Source organism: Giraffa tippelskirchi, chromosome 5, assembly GCF_054371585.1.
Source record: "Giraffa tippelskirchi isolate mGirTip1 chromosome 5, T2T-mGirTip1v1.2.pri, whole genome shotgun sequence".
Lineage (NCBI taxonomy): Eukaryota > Metazoa > Chordata > Mammalia > Artiodactyla > Giraffidae > Giraffa > Giraffa tippelskirchi.
The window spans coordinates 11,937,701-11,959,227 of record NC_137279.1 but is presented as its reverse complement, the minus strand read 5'-3'; the positions used below and the strand labels follow the sequence as shown (position 1 = coordinate 11,959,227).

Here is a 21,527-nt window from a genome sequence, read left to right as displayed (position 1 = left end):
GGTTTGTTGTGGGTTTGAGTACATGTACTTTTCTAAATCTTCTGCCCTTCATTTCATTACCAAATGGCAATGTGCCTTAAGTTTCTCTATCTACAATACTCTATTATTTATAGAACAGGTATTTGTAAAATGATATTGGAAAACTAAAATGCACAGATGTAAAAAATTCTCTTCAAATATTAAGAACATACAAAGCATATTGAAGACATCTACGTTTAGTCCTTCAAGTAACTAAACAAGTGTTTTGATGCCTTGTATTACATTTATTTATTGCTAATTACAATTCAGAGACTAAAGTGTTTCCAAAAACTATGAAAACCTTCATCAACATACACAGTATGGTTCCAATGGGTTTTGAGAGTAAAAGCAGTGGAGCATCTGATTTGGTATTTTAAAATCACAAGCTTTTATATCTTTAGTGGGATTTTTTTTCCTCTATAGTAGCTCAGGGCACTATTTGCTTACTTAATTCCTTATAATTAACATCAGCTTTACAGTATTAATGATCTAAGCATTGGCCTTGTAAAGTATATTACTGGACAGCAAATGGTGGGAGACTTTTCCAAGGTAAAACTTTTCCTGGAACTTAAAGTAAAATCTCTGAGGGTTTGGTGCTCCTTAGTCGTTCTCCAGTGATCCTGAAGTTGTAAGTGGAGTCCTGATTCCAGAGTTGCTATGGAATGTCAAGGTGACTGTTTTTACATCCTGTTCTTTGATCAAAGGCATAGCAGGTATCAAAAGGCAGACTGTTCAAGTGAAAGTGCAGGGCAGGTTCTGTATGGCTAGCAGTCTGTACTAGATGTAAGCCAATGGAATCGTTGATGTAGGCACACTGGTTTTCCCTCAAGATTCGTTCAAACTTCTTGAAGTTTGAAGAATAATGTCTCTTTTAGATTTCCCTGCAGCATATTCAGAAAGCAGCGGGAGTTGGTGCAAGCATGGATACTTTTGCCATGTCTTTCACCCATAGAATCATGAGATTAAATTTTCCATTTCCTTGATTCTCCAGGTTTCAGGTACACTTGTGCTGGTCGAACTTGGCATACACTGCCCATTCAGCGGGGTTTGCTCTCATAGGCTTACAAGGATGCCTGCATGCCCTCCACACTGACCTGCTCGCCTGCGAAGAGCTGGCATGAGATGCCGATCAGATTGGCCAGGGTAGGGCGTGTGGCTTTAGCGCCTCAGTCTGCCTGCTCCATCCCTTGCCGAACTGTCTCGCTGCTGGGCTGCAATGAAGGAGCTGAGCGAGTTGGGTAGGGAGGGCAATGTCCCTAGCTGCTAGCTAGTCAGTTACACACAGACACAAAAGCCCTAGATGCACGAGTGCCACAGTATAAAGAAACCCTCGCCAAGACGCCCACTGTGGTAGATCTGGGTATGCTCTGCGCACACATATAGGGACCAAACCTGCCCCTTAGGTATTTCTAAAATCAACTTGCTCATGACACTTTACTACATAATGACTTGCTGTTTATAAGAGTATTGGTCTAATATTCTGAACCCTCATCTTGCTGATTTCTAGAACACACGTTTTCCTATATAGCTCTCTTCCTACAGTACCTAGAAAATACATATAAATTAAGCACTTAGAATTCTCAGCCTTGTTCATCTGAAAGATTGTTACTCACACTGCCATTTTCTGAATTTCAAGTTTATTGATTCATCTTCTCCACTTGTATTGTTGGCTTCCTATCTCTTTTTGTTTACTCTATAGGCAGCCTAGGGGGAAGCTGTTTAAAATCCAAAGATCTATTTCTTCTGCTCTGGAGAGACAGCCCTTACTAGGCATCCAATTCTTGGCATTGTTTGGAAGACTATCCTGTCTATTTCCAGACAACTTTTTACTACAAGTGGTTAATCCAAGGGGTGAAAGAGAGGGTGACAGGTAAAGATGGTTTTCTTTAGCTTCCTAAGACAGGTCTCCCAAATAAATCTTTATTACTCTGTTTTCAGACTTATAACTTGGATCTCAGGAAATATAAACACCCGTTCCAAAGCTTGGCATATTTTCATATTGTATTCTGTACAAGATTATACATACTTCTTTCTCTTTCTTTAGTGCAGAGATTTGAGGATGCATTATATATTCTGTTGGTACTACTGCTGCATCTGAGATTGATTAGCTGATATTGTATTATCACATTTTATCCTCCTATCTATATCCTCTTGACTTCACCTGACTCCCAGGCCCTCAGCAACTTCCTCCATCCAGTTTCTGACCCCAAGAGCTACTTGTGGGTCTAATGTGTGATTTTATACCTGAGGCCAAACAAGCAAAAATATATGGAGCCCCAGGTTCCTTTCACCACTTTCAGAAGCACACATTGCATAGAGTGTGATGGCTTCCCCAAAGCTGCTGAAGGGACCAGGTGAGAGAACTTTCTAAGTGTATGTGAATCGACTCTCACGAGTCCAACTGTGACCAACAAGAAACAGAAGATGAGAGAGAGCAGGTAGATAAATGTCATCTCACTTCTTCCCTAAGATGGGCTGTCAGAGATACAAGGTCCTGCCATGCCATCTGTGTAAGCAATACTACACACGGCCAAGCAGGGGCACAGCTGATGGCACGGCTAAGTCTCACTGTGGCTCTTTGTGAAGCAGTGGTCAGTATGATAACATGTCAGCTTGAATGTGCTTCCCATTGCTCGCTGCCACACTTGCCCTTTTCTTCACTCTAGTTAACTTGGAATTCTTTTTTTTTTTTTAACGTTTATTTATTCATTTATTTTGGGCTGCATCGGGTCTTAGCTTAGGTGTGTGAGCTCCAGAACACGTGGGCTCTGAAGACTGTGGAATGAGGGCTGTCAAGTGGGGGCATGTGAGCTCAATAGTTGTGGTGCATGGGCTCAGCGGCCTCAAGGCATGTGAGAATCTCAGTTCCCTGACCAGGACTTGAACCTGCATCCCTTGCACTGGAAGGCAGATTCTTAACCATTGGACCACCAAGGAAGTCCTTACCCTCGAGTTCTCTTTCCAAAAAAGCATTAGCACCACAGTCCTTTGTTATGTTCAGTTTTCAAGGGAATCCAGGGGAAGACATCTGTGCCTGTATATATGTGCATAATTTTATATATACCTATTTATACTATATACATATATAATTGTACAAATACAGTTTGATATATAAATATATGGATATATATGAAAAATTACAACCTATGATAATTTGCTCCCTTTTACTATTCCATATAAAATTCCACACCACATAAAATCCTTAAGTACTCTATGGTGACAGTATGACACAAGATATTTAAGTCACAAAGAATTTATAAACCCTAGAATTTTTGTTTGCTCTTTATGGTTTTATTTTGTTCTTTGCTAGTGGAAAAATAAAGCTTTACACAAAGTAATAACTATGAACTTTGTAAAATAGCAGCTATAAATTTTGGAAAATGATCATTAAGAACACTAATCCTTTAGGAAAGTGGGGTTTCAGGCTCTCAAAATTCTATATAAATGAAATAAGTACCGTGAAGACTTTTAGCTTAAGACATTTTTCAGCTTAAAATACTTTTCTCTTAAATGTTATGAAGCCTGAAACCAAAAATCTGTTTTAGTTGCTCTGCTAATAGCAGAGGCGTATTTTAAGATTAATGTCCATTTGACAGTTTTTTTATGTGTGCTATTTTATTTCATGTTGGGTAGAAAATAAGGCAAACTTCTAATGCCATTTGCAGTATACTTTTATAATATACATAGCAAAACAATACAGATGTTTAAATGATCTTGATTTTATTCTTCTTATTTCCCAATTCTAAATCAAGGCATGCATATTAATTTGTGGTTTGATAGTCCAGCATTATTGATCCCGATCAGTATCCTTTTCTTATGTCAGCCTTGGGATCATTTCAGAAATCAGACCATTTGTAGTTGATTCATTGCTGTCTGTGGGGGAAGGATAATTTCATATTCATTCAAGGCCTATCTAAGAATCAACACACTTCAAAACACTGAGGAGAGATCATGGACGATACAGTCTTGAGATAAATCCTATAAAATAATTTCAATCACAACCTTTCAGACCTCACCAAGCAGAGAGATCAGGGAAGAAAAGCCACCGAGGCAAACTTTTCCAAGAGGAATCTGTTCAGAATTGTTGGTCCTGGGCCATTTGGCTGAGAGTGAAGAGTGAAATGAAGTCCATAAAGATACCCCTGAGATGAAGGATGAAGGAACTATATCTCTGGCCCACTGGGACAAGAGCAACTTCAAGAAGAAAGCGATCTTAGTATCCTGTCCACCAGTCCTTCCAGACGCTGGAGGTCTGGGACCTAGAGTGCCCGTCTCTTCTGGATCAGGTCTAGGTCAGCCCAAGTAGAAGAGAGGTCCTACAGAGATCTGGAAAAGAGACTCAGGGGAAAGAAGAACAAGGTCCAGTGGCTAGCCTGGGACATAGCACATGGTAGACATTCCATGTGTGGAATGTGGCTGTGGAATAACCAATTTTAGTTCTATGTGGGCAACATCTGTGCAACACTGAGCAAATTACTTTTTCACTTCTTTCCTTTGAGCCTTAATTTTTCCACCTGTACAATGGGGATAATAAAAATTCTTACTTTAAGAATAATTTCAAGGATGAAATGCACTAATAGTATTACTTTGGAATTCACAAAGGCATAAACAAACCCAGGAATGGAAAGACAGAGAGCAGCATCCATATTCTTCTTTTCAAATATGCACAGATTTTACCATTCATCATCTTTAGCATTCCCTACAAAAGCAGATCCTGATATGAGGACTTGTATGCTGATATGAGGATCAATTCTTAGAGGGAAAGAGGGAAGAGGGAAAGTCAAAGAGGAGGGAAAAGCTAATTTTTGAAGTCGCTTCTGTGGACCACTGGGGCTTGTTCTTGCAGGAGAGTTTATAAAAAGTTTATTAATATATCTTAGAACTATCCACCTGGGGGTGAATTTATCCATCTGTTCCCACACTCCATAAAGAATGCTCCTGGAAGTGGTCCTCTCCCAGTGTCCAAGTGTATTCAAATCCTTGAGAGAGCAGCTTTCCACCAGGGGCTATAGAAAGAAAAGTGCACGTAACAGAAGATATCACGAGGTGAACTGAAGCCCACAGGGAGATGAGGCTCAGAGGATCTGAGTACAGTCACTGGAGATAGCAGATACCATTTTAGTAACAAAAAAGCAGAGCAACTTTTCTCTTTGGCAGTCTTCTATTTGATATAGCATATAATTGAACACGGAGTATAACACTGATATTTGCTGAATCCTCTTGCCTCACAGAAATCTTATTGAACTTAACCTTAGTGAAGCCCAAAGAGACCCCAGATTCATTTTTTGCAGATTCCTGACAGTTTAGGACCTCTGTTTCTTGGTCTATTACCTATAATCACAAAGTCCAACCTCTATATCAATTTCTGTAGAATCACTATATGGGTTGAGTAGCTTTAAGACTTAAAGGATCTGGGGGCTTGGGGAGGTATCAGTCACTCAGTCGTGTCCAACTCTTTGTTGGAGTTCGAGAACTGTAGTCTGCAAGGATCCTCTGTCCATGGAATTTTCCAGGCAAGAATACTGGAGTGGGGTGCCATTTCCTACTCCAGGGGATCTTTCCCCACCCAGGGATTGAACCCATGTCTCTTGCATTTCCTGCATTGGCAGGCGGATTCTTTATCACAGTGCCACCTGGGAAGCCCCATGGGGGTTCCTCTCATACTGCCTCTTGTCTGTCATCTTGCTCTCTCTCCACTCACCCATTCCCTCCTCTTATCCTACACCTTCAAGCCTGTTCACAAACGTATCCCATTTGCTCACTCACACAGAAGTTCATCCATACTCAGTCCTTAGAAGCTTCGCTTCTCTCTACAAAACTGGGTTTCTACCTCAAGGAGTTCTTATATAAACTACTAAATTGTTTTTCTCCATAGCATGAAGGAAGGATATACGATTTACTCTGTGTGACTCAATAAAACTGTTTTTGAGTGAAAAAAATCTTGTCATAAACATTTTCTTTTTCCTAAATTATCCCTTGCATAAAATAGAATACTCATGATGGACTAGCTCAATTCTCCCTTTAAAATGCTTGCACGGCTCAAAGCATTTCCCCTAACTCTTTAAAGTTATTATATTTATACATTTTTCTTTTTATGATTTTTGAATAATGCATGCCTCTTCCCACTAGAATGTAAACCCCAATAGTGTCACAACTAAGTTTTGCTTTGCTTGGTGCTAAATCATTGGTACCCTGTGATCTGTCTGGCACAAAAGTAGATGATCAATACAAATGTTCAATGAACAAATGAATGAAATTCTATCTGTGAACTTTTAAATTTCTTCTTGAATAGGTAGAAGAAAAGAATTAGAGAAAAAGAAAAGCTCAAGTCCCAGAAAAGTTAGGTGTCTTGCTGAAGGTCACAGAACTGATTGATTGCAGAGTGATTTAACAAGCCTGCCATGCTCACTGCTTCAGCCCTCTTGTAACATTAGACTGTAATTCACTGTGATATTGCCTAATAGGAACAGTATGATAAATCCAGTGTTTTCTCTCAAACCTCTATGCTTGACTTCAGAAATATCACAGAAGTCTGGTCTCAGTGTTCTCTGACTCTTTTTTTCCTACTGAGAGATACCCAATGATTATAGTTTACATTGGAAAATGATGTTTTGGTGCTATGTCCCTCCCCATTTTTTGAAATAACTACTATTTTTAAAAATTTTTACAGCTGATTTATAATGTTGTTAGTTTTTGCCATACAGCAAAATGAGTCATTTATACATACACATATTTACACACTTTTTTAGATTCTATTCCCATTTAGGTCTTTACAGACTAAGTAGAGTTCCCTGTGCTATATGGTAGGTCCTTATTAGTTATCTATATTACATAGAGTAGTGAATTGATGCTTTCAAATTGTGCTGCTAGAGAAGACTCTTTTTATGTGAAATCACAGCTTTAAAATGCCTCTTTATTTCCAATGAAGCATTCACTGATTTAGGACAGGGATCATTCGTCACATACACTAAAAAGCAATGAGTTCTACTCTCAAGAACACACAGAACAAAACGGCACAGGAGGACAGCACTTACAAGGTCTCATAAAAACAACTAAGTAAAGCTGTTGGTCCGCTTTGGGACTTCAAAGAGCCCCAGAAAATCACGTAAAAGTAAAAGGGAAGTAAAAAAAATCTGACTTTATTTCAACACCTCTTAAAAGGAGTCAGATCGGAATATAAAATTCCACTCGGAGCCTGGAGGTGGATGCACTTTTATTTTCTTATTTTTTTCTGGTCTGCCAGGGTGAATAGCTTAGGAGCTCAGGAGGGGAAGCCTGGGGCTTCAAGTCCAGGTGGAGTCCACTTTACTGATGACTTTTGAGAAGGGCAGAGGGAAATCAGAAGTTGTCATCTAAGCACCTAGAATTCAAAACCGTGCCACTACCCAAATATTATGCAACTTGTTTTAAGACAGAGCCTACAAATACAAAAAGTGTTAGTTGCTCAGTCATGTCCAGCTCTTTGCCACCCTGTGGACTGTAGTCTGGCAGGCTCCTCTGTCCATGGAATTCTCCAGGCAAGAATACTGCAGTGGGTGGCCATTTCCTTCTCCAGAGGGTCTTCCTAACCTGGGGACTGAAGCCGGGTCTCCTGCATTACAAGCTAGATTCTTTACCATCTGAGCCACAAGGGTAGCGCACTAGGAAAAGGGACAAGAACAGTAATTTGATAGAAGGCTGGACCATACCTACAGGCCTCTCACGTTATTCACCCTTAACCCATTTCTCAAAGATTTACTTATGTTACTGCCAGTATTCACCAAATGGGATAAAAGTTCACTATTTTGCACAAAGCAAGGGGAAATGGTGCTTTTAGTAATGGCGTAGAGGTGATATTCACTTAAACGTGTCAATGTTATTTCCTGAAAACTTGCTTACACATTTTAAATGGTAAGCCATCTTTCTGATGATAAACGTCAACAACAGCCTTGAAGCACTATTCCAGATTGGTATGGCTGACACCAATGGTATTTGCTATGAGTGACTTACAAATAATCTCTACCTGGGATCCTACCTGTTATATACAAAACCATTCAGAGCTTAGTGGATTGCCTGCACTCCCATAAGGGCACCATGAATTATTTCTCACAGGGAAAAACATTTTTAAAGGCATATAATGATAAGGTAACTATCAGAGCAACCCGTCTCTGTTACTGTAGAGTGTAGGGATAATTTACCTCCTTCCTTCACTTTTCTTTCTTCTATACTACACCCTGGTTCCTGAAGCCAATTGTACTTAAAAAAAAAAAAACCAAAAAACTAATGACCCTGCTTTGTAACGTGTTCCATATGTTTCACAGGCTTCATAAAATAATTCCACATTAGTTTCCCTAGCCTAGTGTTTAGATCGTGACATCTGTTTTTTCCTAGGTTTTCATGATTTATTTTGGTGTCTGTGTGAACTTGCTCTATGAGAGTAAAAGGAATTTGCTTAGATTCCCTTTTCCTGGAATGTATCCTGGTGCTGTGTAGACTATCAGACTTCCTATCCACAGAAGATCTGCCACTATCAAGCCTAGAGCTGCCACTTACTATGAACTCACCCAAGTCACTTCATCTCTCTGGACCTCAATTTCGACATCTGTAAAATGGAGATGATAGCAGAAATAACTTTATAGCATGTGGGGAATGTCTAAATTAATAAATTATTATATATACACACACATAACCTTTTGCCACCTGATAACCATTTGCTGCATGAACAAAGAAATGAAGGCCAGCAAAGGTACAGAGTATGAGAAATCTATCTCTTAGAGACCTTCCTTTGTGCCTTGGCATTAATAACTAAAGCAACCAACACTTACTATGTGCCACGCTCTGATCAATCAATCAATCAATATATATATATATATATATAAATATAGGTAAAAAAGGTAAAATTAGCACCAAGGATAGCCAAATTTGAGACTGAAGCTAAAGACAGTCAGGAATACTAACCCTATTTTTATTTAAAAATTTGATATGCTATTCATCAGATTTTTATATCTTGACATTTTAAAAACATTGTATCAAAATATTATGTATCATGATTACTTAATGTGCCCTCCCCCAATTAAACTTTATGTCCAAAGCACAAGCCTCAGTTGTCACAGTTGCTCTTGGACAACTGTGAGCAAGTAAGACTTAGTTCCAGTCTTCATGCTACTCAGAATCAAGTGGGAGGAGGGGACAGGCCTTAACAAAGTCATCACAAGAATATTTATAATTTTTTTCCATTAAAAATGCAAGAGTTTTATATTATCCCTTCAGCCTGTGGATGAGTACAGATGCTCTTCTTGAAATTATGAGCTTAAGTTTTCCTTCACTCCTTTCTCAGGAAAGAGATATTCAGTGTCTACTACACGCCAGGGAATACCAGACCATCTGACCTGTCTCTTGAGAAACCTGTATGCAGGTCAGGAAGCAACAGTTAGAACTGGACATGGAACAACAGACTGGTTCCAAATAGGAAAAGGAGCACGTCAAGGCTGTATATTGATTGTCACCCTGCTTATTTAACTTATATGCAGGGTACATCATGAGAAACGCTGGGCTGGAAGAAACACAAGCTGGAATCAAGATTGCCGGGGGAAATATCAATAACCTCAGATATGCGGATGACACCACCCTTATGGCAGAAAGTGAAGAAGAACTAAAGAGCCTCTTTATGAAGGTGAAAGAGGAGAGTGAAAAAGTTGGCTTAAAGCTCAACGTTCGGAAAACTAAGATCGTGGCATCTGGTCCCATCACTTCATGGGAAATAGATGGGGAAACAGTGGAAACAGTGTCAGACTTTATTTTTTTTGAGCTCCAGAATCACTGCAGATGGTGATTGCAGCCATGAAATTAAAAGACGCTTACTCCTTGGAAGGAAGGTTATGGCCAACCTAGATAGCATATTTAAAAGCAGAGACATTACTTTGCCAACAAAAGTCTGTCTAGTCAAGGCTATGGTTTTTCCAGTGGTCATGTATGGATGTGAGAATTGGACGGTGAAGAAAGCTGAGCGCCGCAGAATTGATGCTTTTGAACTGTGGTGTTGGAGAAGACTCGAGTCCCTAGGACTGCAAGGAGATCCAATCAATCCATCCTAAAAGAGATCAGTCCTGGGTGTTCATTGGAAGGACTGATGTTGAAGCTGAAACTCCAATACTTTGGCCACCTCATGCGAAGAGTTGACTCATTGGAAAAGACCCTAATGCTGGGTAGGATTGGGGGCGGGAGGAAAAGGGGATGACAGAGGATGAGATGGTTGGATGGCATCACCGACTCGATGGACATGGGTTTGGGCAGGCTCCGGGAGTTGGTGATGGACAGAGAGGCCTGGTGTGCTGCGATTCATGGGGTCGCAAAGAGTCGGACACGACTGAGCGACTGAACTGAACTGAACTGAACACTCCAGGCACTGGTCTAGGTGCTGGGGAAGAGCAAAAGAGACACAAATTTCTACTTTCACAAAGTTATAGTCTAGCATGGAAGAGAGACAATGAACAACACAGATGAATAAAATACACCATATGTCATATTGTGCTAAGTTATAAAGTTTGTGTTATAAATAAATAGATGGGAGAGAGAAGTTATCTGAGAGAATTAAAATGTTAGACAAGGGACATTGGAATTGTGACCTTGGGGGATGTGAAAGGGAGAAATGCAGAAAACTGCAAGGAAATACAGAGAAGGCAATGGCACCCCACTCCAGTACTCTTGCCTGGAAAATCCCATGGACGGAGGAGCCTGGTAGGCTACAGTCCATGGGATCGCTAAGAGTCGGACACAACTGAGCGAGTTCACTTTCACTTTTCCCTTTCATGCACTGGAGAAGGAAATGGCAACCCACTCCAGTATTCTTGCCTGGAGAATCCCAGGGACAGCAGAGCCTGGTGGGCTGCCGTCTATGGGGTCGCACAGAGTCGGACACGACTGAAGCAACTTAGCAGCAGCAGCAGCAGCAGCAAGGAAATAGTCCAGGCGGAGGCAGCAGTTACTGCAGGGCAGAGACCCTGAAGTGGGAATGTGCCTGTTAAGTGTTTAAGAAAACAGCAAAGATGGGAATTCCCTAGGGTCCAGTGGTTAAGACTCCACATTTCCACTGCAGGGGGCACGGGTTCAATCCCTGGTCAGGAAACTAAGATCCCACATGCTGCATGGTGCATCCAAACAAACAAAACTTTTCAGAAAGGAAGGAAGAAAGAAAATAGCAAAAAGACCAGTGAGCCAAGGAGAGAGTGAGCAGGAATTTAGATCAAAAACTTAATGGTGGGATGATCATGGAGGACCTCTTTAATCATAAGTGCTTTGCTTTGCACTCTGGCCTGGTGGGGCAATCACTGAAAGGATCTGGGTAGAGGAGTGGAGACCTGACTTAGGCTTAGCAGGATCAGGCCAGTGCTGCGCTGAGATGGACTCACCGGGAGCAAGAGAAGTCGGACCACGTAGGCGTTCACCACACAATCCAGGAGGGATATGACTGGGGCTTGGACCAGTGTAAGAGCTCCAGAGAAAGAATCTAAGCAGTCAGATCCTGGATGTATTTTGCAAATGGAGCCAACAATGTTTGCTGTTACTTTGCATGTGACATGAAAGAGAACGAAGTCAAAAGGTTCGATACCTGAGACAGGGTGCTCAGGGCGGGTGCACTGGGACAATCCTGAGGGATGGGATGGGGAGGGAGGTGGGAGGGGGGTACAGGATGGGGGACACATGTACACCCATGGCTGATTCATGTCAATGTATGGCAAAAACCACTATAATATTGTAAAGTAATTAGCCTCCAATTAAAATAAATAAATTAATTTACAAAAAAAAAGGTTATCAAGATTTTTGGTCTAAGCAACTGGAAGAATGGAGTTATAATCAACCAAGATAAGAATGTAAAGAAGTAGGTCTGGGAGGGAACATATAGGCAATTGGTTTTGGATATGTTAATTTCAAGATGCCTGTTAATCACCAAACTGGATACGGGAAGCAGACATTTTGATACAGGTTTGAACTCTAGAGCCAGGGTACCATTTGGATCTAGAGATACAAATTTGGGAGTCATCAATATATGAAAGTGAAAGTGTTAGTCGCTCAGTTGTGTCCGACTCTTTGCTATCCCATGGACTGCAGCCTGCCAGGCTCCTCTGTCCATGGGATTCTCCAGCCAAGAATACTGGAGTGAGCAGCCATACCCTTCTCCAGGGGATCTTTCTGACCCAGGGATCAGACCCAGGTCTGCAGCATTGCAGGCAGATTCTTTATCGATATTTAAAGCCACGGTATTAGATGTAGAATGGGCATAGATAGAATAGGGAAGTGGTCAGTACTCGGAGAAGAAGAACTATATGAGAAGAACTAAACCCTGCTCATTGGATGTAGCAAAGTGAGATGACCTTGATAAAAGCAGTTTTAGTAAAGCAGTGTCAGTAAAAAGCCTGATTTAGTGGGTTCAAAAGAAAAAGGAGAATTTTTAGAGAATTCATTTTAAGTTCTGCTGTAAAAATAAGTTGGCAAATGGGAGAAAGACTTGAAGGGAAAAGAAATTCATGAGAGAATTTTCAAATTTTTGTTTCGTTTTTTGTAATTTCATTTGTAGGCTATTCTGGGTCTTCGTTGCCGCATGGACTTTTCTCTAGTTGTGGCAAGAGGGGGCTACTCTCTAGCCGCAGTGTGCAAGCTTCTCGTTGTGGTGGCTTTCTTGCTGCAGAGCACAGGCTCTAGAGCATGTGGGCTTCGGCAGTTGTGGCTCCCAGACTCTGCAACACAGGCTCAGTATTGTGGCACACGGGCTTAGCTGCTCTGGGACACGTGGGTTCTCCGATCAGGGATTGACCCTGTGTCTCCTGCATTGGCAGGCAGATTCTTTACCACTGAGCCACCAGGGGAGCCCTGTTTTGTTTTTGAAATGGGGAAAGCATACCTTATTTGTGCAGGAGGCAGAAGACAAGGATGATATCAAATGAGAAGATACATTGGGTAATAAGTCTGGTTTGATAACCTCTGTGTGTGTGTGTGTGTGTGTGTGTGTGTGTGTGTGTGTTTCCATTGTCAGAGGAGGGAATGAAAGGGCCTGAGAGGCAAGGAGGCTTAAGAAGAACGACACCATTAGCTCACTTCAAGCCGGTGGTCCAAAGAAAGCAACTGGAATACAGTTCCCATTTGGAAGGGCGGCAGGAAAGCAGCGTGTCCCCTGGAGAGCCAGAGCTGGTTATAGCCAGCCATGGTTCTCTCGCATGCATCAGAATCACCCGGAGGACTCGTCAAGATGCAAATTTCTGAACCCTATTCCAGGACTTCCTTTTTTTAAATTAATTTTTATTGGAGCATAGTTGCTTTACAATGTTGTGTTAGTTTTACTGGACAGCAAAGTGAATCAGCTACACATATACATACATCCCCTCCCTTCTGGACTGACTTCCCACCCTGGTCACTATAGTGCATTAAGTAGAGTTCCCTGTGCTATACAACGTGTTCTCATTAGTTATCTATTTCCTGATGCAGCAGATTGGGGTGGGGTCTGAGAATCTGAATGTCCAACCAGTTCCAATGATGCTACTCTTCCTGGGAGATACAATCCACTGAGTTAGTGCAAGAAAGTACAAGTAATGTTCACAGAAGAGTCTCTTTAAGTTTGTGATTTTTAAAATTTAGTATCAGCTAAAGTTTGCGTAAACTCTGGGAGTTGGTGATGGACAGGGAGGCCTGGCGTGCTGAGGTTCATGGGGTCGCAAAGAGTTGGACACAACTGAGCAACTGAACTGAACTGAAAGCCTGGTCCATTTAAAATTAACTTCAACTTTCAATGATTTTTAAGCCAATGCTTAAAAATTCATTTTTAAACATAGGTCTATTTTTTTTCTGTGTCCCTTTACACTATTGGTTTGTAAGACTGTTCATTGCAAAGAGTGCACATAAATGCTACTTCAGGTTGAAAAAAGAAATATATACCTTCTTAATCCAATTTTGAGTATTTTTTAGCTGCTTACTAGTTTTATCTATTCCTTTGAATCTGTTCCATTCACCTTGAAAACATTTTACTTGGAGCCAAGTTATTTATTCATTCATTCATTTATTCAGCAGATATTCATTGAGCACCTAGTATCAGGTACCGTTGTATCACTTGGGATATAGCAATGGAAAAAACATTTTGGCCTTTGGAAAGCAACATTGCAATTCAAAGAGAGAGATATAATTAAATAAAATAAACACATATAGTAATTCAGCTGGTGATAATTTTCACAAAGGATCAAAATAAAGCAGGAGAAGGGATAGGAATGCAACACAATGAAATACATGATGGGTTGTCAGGTAAAGGCTCAGTAAGACGGTTATATTTCAGCAAGAATATGAAGGAGGTAAGGAAGTGAGATATCCAGGAGAAGACCGTTTCAGATAGGAAATTAAAGAGGCTCCAAGTCTAGGGGGGCATACATAACATGTTTAAATAAGAACAAGGAGTCCACTGAAGTGGCTTGGACAGGGGAGAGGGTGAGGAGTCAATAAGATCAGAAGGCAATGTGCAAGGTTAGGGCAAAGGACTGTGTCAAGCCTTTTATGCCTTTAAGACAGTTTTGGTTTTTCTTTGGAATGTGAAGTCAAGTGGGCCTTAGGAAATATCACTAGGAACAAAGCTAGTGGAGGTGATGGAATTCCAGCTGAGCTATTTCAAATCCTAACAGATGATGCTGTGAAAGTGCTGCACTCAATATGCCAGCAAATCTGGAAAACTCAGCAGTGGCCACAGGACTGGAATAGGTCAGTTGTCATTCCAATCCCAAAGAAAAGCAATGCCAAAGATTGTTCAAACTACCACACGACTGCACTCATCTCACATGCTAGCAAAGTAATGCTAAAAATTCTCCAAGCGAGGTTTTAACAGTATGTGAACCGAGAACTTCCAGATGTTCAAGCTGGATTTAGAAAAGGCAGAGGAGTCAGAGGTCAAATTGCCAACATCCGTTGGATCATCGAAAAAGCAAGAGAATTCCAGAAAAATATCTACGTCTGTTTCATTGACTACGCTAAAGCCTTTGACTGTGTGGATCACAACAAACTGTGGAAAATTCTTATAGAGATGGGAATACTAGACCACCCGACCTGCCTCATGAGAAATCTGTATGCACGTCAAGAAGCAACAGCTAGAACCAGACATGGAACAGACTGGATCCAAATCAGGAAGGGAGTATGTCAAGGCTGTATATTGTCACCCTGCTTATTTAACTTATATGCAGAATACATTATGTGAAATGCCAGATTGGATGAAGCACAAGCTAGAATTAAGATTGCTGGGAGAAATATCAATAACCTCAGATATGCAGATGACACCACACTTATGGCAGAAAGCAAAGAGGAACTAAAGAGCCTCTTGATGAAAGTGAAAGAGGAGCATGAAAAAGCTGGCTTAAAACTCAACACTCCAAAAATGAAGATCATGACATCCGGTCTCACCACTTCATGGCAAATAGATGGAGAAACAATGGAAACAGTGACAGACTTTATTTTGGGGGGCTCCAAATTCACTGCAGATGGTGACTGCAGTCATAAAATTAAAAGATGCTTTCTCCTTGGAAGAAAAGTTATGACAAACCTAGACAGTGTATTAAAAAGCAGAGACATTACTTTGCCGACAAAGGTCGGTCTAGTCAAAGCTATGGTTTTTCCGGGAGTCATGTGTGGACGTGTGAGTTGGACCATAAAGAAAGCTAAGAGCCGAAGAATTGATGCTTTTGAACTGTGGTGTTGGAGAAGACTTTTGAGAGTCCCTTGGACTGCAAAGAGACCCATCAGTCCATCCTAAAGGAAATCAGTCCTGAACATTCATTGGAAAGACTGATGCTGAAGCTGAAGCTCCAACACTTTAGCCACCTGATGCGAAGAACTGACTCATTGGAAAAGACCCTGATGCTGGGAAAGACTGAAGGCAGGAGTAGAAGGGGACAACAGAGGATGAGATGGTTGAATGGTATCACTTACTCAATGGACATGAATTTGAGCAAGCTCTGGGAGCAGGTGATGGACAGGGAAGGCTGGTGTGCTGCAGTCCATGGGTTCACAAAGAGTCAGACACGACTGTGCGACTGAACCAAACTAAACTGAGGCTTTTCGTTATGTGAACTGGGCAGTCAGTGCAGGATTTTAAGTAGCGTAGAGCCATGAACTGACTTGCATTTTTCAAAACTGAAGTATAGTTGATTTGCAATGTATTATTTTCAGGTATACGCAGTTATTCAGAGAATAATCTTTTTCAGATTCTTTTCCATTATAGGTCATTATAAGATACTGAATATAGTTCACTGTGCTATACAATAGATCCTTGCCGTTGATCTATTTTGCATGCAATAGTATCTCAAACTCTTAATTTATCCCTCTCCACCCTTGCCCTATGGTAACTATGTCTGTGAATCCATTTTTGTTTTGTAAATAAATTCATTTGTATCATTTTTTTTAGATTCTACCTATGAGTGATAGCATATGATATTTGTCTTTCTCTTTCTCACTTAGTATGATCATCTCTAGGTCCATCCATGGCATTGTTGCAAATGGCATTATTTAATCCTTTATTCTTATTACTTATTCTGAATATTTCATTGTATATATGTACCACATCTTCTTTATCCATTCATCTGCCAATGGACATTTACTGAAAAGCAGAGTATTTTGGAATGAAAATATGAATTTTGGATTAATCCATATTGAAATAATATTAAAAGTCATGAGATTAGATGAAATCACCCAGGGAGTGAGTACAGAGTGATGAGTATACATAGAAAAAAGAAGAGATCTAACGATCAAGCCCTAGGTACTTCAACATTTTAGAGGAAGATAAAATAACTGTGTAGCAGAATGTTGAAGACTTACTATTCATCTAAAATGGCAACTATTACCCACCCCCAGCCAATCACTGGCCTGTGAGATGGAAATGTCAAATACCTGGTCTTTTTTCAAAACTGCCAGAGATATGAACTCTTACGAGAAACAATCAGTTTTTAAATGTTGGAAAATAATATTTTTCTGAACACTTTGCAGACCAATCAAAATACGTTCACTGGCAAAATCCAGACCTTGATTTGTCAGTTTTCAATCTCTGATTTATACTTTTAAAAAGATTATTCCTGCCCTGATTACAATGAACTCAGGAAAAAAAAAGGAAGCAAGCACAGTCTGCCTCTAAATTGTAAGAGTTAAAGTTGATATTACCTATAAAATCTTAGAACAATGTCCAGTGCATAGTAAAAAGTAAATGTCAACTCTTGTATTATTATTATTATGACTTATTTGGAGCTTTAGTTATATCATCATACTGCAAAAGGCAGCAATAACTTATGCATTCAGAATGAAAAACAAAAGGGCCAAGGTGACAGTTCTCAGAGATCAGAACAAGGTTATGTATCCAAATTATGCCAACATGCTAGGGGGTGGCCAACAATTGACTCTTATCTTGAAAGGGAGGGGAAAAAAGACAGAAAATACCTGTTAAGTAGGTGGTTGCCAGGAATATACTTTAACATATTCTAATTATACCTTAAATTTTGGCACTCACTTCTTATAAGAACCTAGGAAAATTCCATCGCAATTTCCAGGGCTCCCGGAAATTTATGTTTTCTCAAAGACAACCTGACATGCCTAAATATCACTTAAAATCTCTCTTGCAAACATCTGTGGGGCTTTTAAAAGGTATAAAAAATAAGTATTAAACACACAAACATGCATACACAACCACACAAGCACATGTACTTGCATGCACATAGGCAGGTATATGCCCTTGGAGAAGGGAATGGCAACCCACTCCAGTATTCATGCCTGGAGAATCCCATGGACAGAGGAGCCTGGCAGGCTATAGTCCATGGGGTCACAAAGAGTCAGACATGACTGAGCGACTAACAAACGGGGCGGGGGGGGGGCATGTACATACACATAAACACAAACGCGTACACTTTCTCATTCAAGCATCAAGGTTTCAGCAGAGTTTTCCAGTTTTCTGCAAGTCTTTCACATGAATCTATCTCCATTCTTTTTTGGGAAATTATTTGTCAATCATCTCTAGCATCCCCTCCAGAGTTTTTGCATCAGGCAATGTTTAACATTCTAATACAGAAAGTTTTCCAACTTGTGAACAGAGCCTGTTTTTGCCCCAGGTCCTCAGGCTCCTTACAGCAGGTGTCCAGCAGTAACAGGAAGAGCCACCTTCATCTTCAGAGCTTTCCACAGCCATGCATCACCAGCCTTCCCAAGTCCTCCCACTGCCGACAGTACCTTGCCACTGATGGTTGGCTTTTTTTCAAATTGACTCTAGCCATAACTAGCTGGAGCAAGAACTCTGTCTTCTCCCCTCTGTAAATTTATAGAAGAGAATTGAAAGCAGGCCCCCCTGGGCTGTACATTTCAATTATTTATAGTGAGGCCATGGATCAGCAACCAAAGACGTAAGAAGCATAATTTGTCTCCCAGGCATATGTTAGTGACAGTCCTGGTGGCAGGACCATTCCTATTTAGTGCTAAAAAACTACAATGTGGGAACAAATGGGTTTGTCTTGTTTTCAATGATGGTATCAGAAAATCTCTTCGTAGGACTCACAGCTTGTGTCATGTGATTTCTCTGAATTTCAGTTTCCCTTCTGAGAAATGGGGAACCAAACTCATGGGCATGTTTTAAAATCCCTATTCAGTTCAGTTCAGTTCAGCCGCTCAGTTGTGTCCGACTCTTTGTGACCCCATGAATCGCAGCATGCCAGGCCTCCCTGTCCATCACCAACTCTCGGAGTTTACCCAAACTCATGTCCATCGAGTCAGTGATGCCATCGAGTCAGTGATGCCATCCAGCCGTCTCATCCTCTGTCGTCCCCTTCTCCTCCTGCCCCCAATCCTTCCCAACATTAGGGTCTTTTCCAATGAGTCAACTCTTCGCATGAGGTGGCCAAAGTATTGGAGTTTCAGCTTCAACATCAGTCCTTCCAAAGAATCCCTATTAGCTGAGTATAATTATTCCTGCTGTACAGATGAGGACACAAACATTTCAGGATATAAAGAGAGTTTTGTACATTGGAAAATGCTTTACAACGTGAAACTATTAATATTACTATTTATCTAAAACTATTGAGAAGATCCCCTCCCCTCCTCCTTTCCTCATCAAGTACATAAATTTGGAACTTGCAGCCTGGTGATAACACAAAAGGGCATTTAATGTTGCAACTAGGGATAAATATGTTACAAGCCTGGTCAGGGAAAAATAATTTTCTGGGGATGAGCTAGCCAATGCTCTGATTTTGATGGAAGGATGATTGAGAATTGAATTTTCCATCATAAAATCTGTGAACCTACTGATGATCTCCCCATAGGAAAGCAGTTGAAGGGTGTTTTAATGAAAGAATAGGATGTCACTCTGGGGAGGAACTCCAGCATTTAGATACCAGAGAGTCCTTTCAGACAGAAGAGACTGTGCTGAAAACAGAAACAATTCTCAGAGAATCAAAGATGCCATATCTAGAGTCTCAAATTTGAGTATGTATAGAATCTCCTGACGGGCTTCTTAAAAACATAAAGTTGCTGTGTCCCACCTCCACAGTTTCTAATTCAGTAAGTTTGAGATGGAGCTTGAGAATTTGCATTGTTAACGAGTTCTCAGGTGACCCTGATGCTGCTAGTCTTGCTCGGTACTTGTCTGTGTCCTCATCTCCTCTTAGAAGGACACGAGTCATATTAGATTAAGGTTCATCCTAATGACCTAACTTTGACTGAAGTACCTGTTTAAAGACCTTAACTCTAAACACAGTCACATTATGAGGCACTGGGGGGTTAGGACTTTATCATGTGAATTAGGGGGTTGGGGAGTTACCCATAACAGCTAGACAACTGAGTTATGAGCAAACTCTGCCAACACAGTGCCTCGGAAATCACAGCAAGTTAGAAGCCAGAGAGCAGACCCCACACATCACTCCATGGAATGTGGCCGAAGATGAGAGGCAGCCCGGGGAAATATTTTGCAGGACTCTGTGAGACTATGGGAGGATGACACAGGTCTCAGACCTGAAAGAGCGCTTGCCTGAGTCACTAAAATATGTTACAGAACATTCTGGTTCAACCTAGTGTTAAAAGATTAAAGCCCAAATGCTTTTTAAATGAGCATGGTTTAAAGGGTCAGATGATTTCTGAGTAGGGGTTTATTTAAGGAGAACAAGACAACAAGCCTTCTAGGACTTAAACCTACAAGCTTCTGCTCAGGGCTCGAGCATTCCTGCTCTCCAGCAGCATTTCTCAGGCTCAGCAGTACTGATTACTTGGAGCAAAATAGTTCCTCATTTAGGGGGAGGGGGTTGTGGTGGTGGTGGCTATTCTATGCATTGCAGGATGTTAAGCAGCATCCCTCTAGCCACTAGATGCCAGTAGCAACTTCCCTAGTTGTGACAACCAAAAATGTCCCTAGACATTGCCAAATGCCCCTAGATAGTGGGGAATACAAAACTGTTCCAGTTAAGAACCACTGCTCAATAGATCCTGTCTTAATCCATTTGGGCTGCTATAACAAAAATACCATAGATTTGGTGGCTTAAATAGCTCATATTTATATGCCACAATTTTAGAGGCTGGAAAGTCTAAGTTAGGCACCAGCAGATTTGGTGTCTGGTGAGGATCAGCTTCTTGGGTCATAGTCCATCTTTTTCAAACTGTCCTCACAGGGGGGTAGTGGAGAGGAAGCACTTCTAAGATGGCACTAATCCCACTCATGAGGGATTCACCCTCATGACCTAATCACTTCCAAAGGCCATGAGTCCTCATGCCATCACCCTGGGGATTCGGTTTCAACATATGGATTTTCAGGGAGAACAAACAAACATCTCATAAACTCCAGGCACACTATCCCCATTCTCAACAACTCTGTGAAACAAGTATCATACACACTTCTTTGGATTAAGAATCACAGACTCATTGATATTTGCTCATTTTCACTCTCCTAAAAACTATTCATCTGATTCTCAAATCTCTACCTTTTTTTAATAAGCTGCCTTCATTCACTTCATGTGCTTCCCAGGTGGCACACTGGTAACGAATCTGCCTGCCAGCGCTGGAGACACAGGAGACGCAGGTTTCATCCTGGGATCAGGAAGATCCCCTGGAGCAGAAAACAGCAACCTGCTCCAGTCTTCTTGCCTGGGAAATCTCATGGACAAAGGAGCCTGGCAGGCTACAGTCCATGGAGTCACAAAGAGTCAGACATGACTGAGCACGCACACACCCACAGATTAGAATAAAGGGACAATGAAGTTCCTATTTCTGAAAGTGACTCTAATTCCCAAAATTGGGTAAATGAAAATATCTTAGGTTCCAGGTCCACAGATGAGATCACGTAGTAGTCAAACGGAGGCCACTTTTCACACCCAGCTGCACGTACAGGCAATACCACTGGGCCTCCTCGAGGCTGTTTTTTCTTGCTGCCACCCGACAGACATCTGTCAGGTAGATGCTCAAAACTGGCAGGGTATGAAAAACACACCCAGCCCTCTGAGATTTTTCAGGCAAAGCACAGCTTGTCAGCCTGTCAGTTACTGTCACGATGG

At 41.1% G+C, this 21,527-nt stretch overlaps 1 protein-coding gene and 1 pseudogene; both read right to left on the bottom strand.

Moving 5' to 3' along the window:
- Positions 1–21,527, bottom strand: part of KCNK2 (potassium two pore domain channel subfamily K member 2) — a 483,277-nt gene that overhangs the window by 219,934 nt on the left and 241,816 nt on the right.
- Positions 619–20,619, bottom strand: LOC145504642 (cysteine dioxygenase type 1-like; annotated as a pseudogene).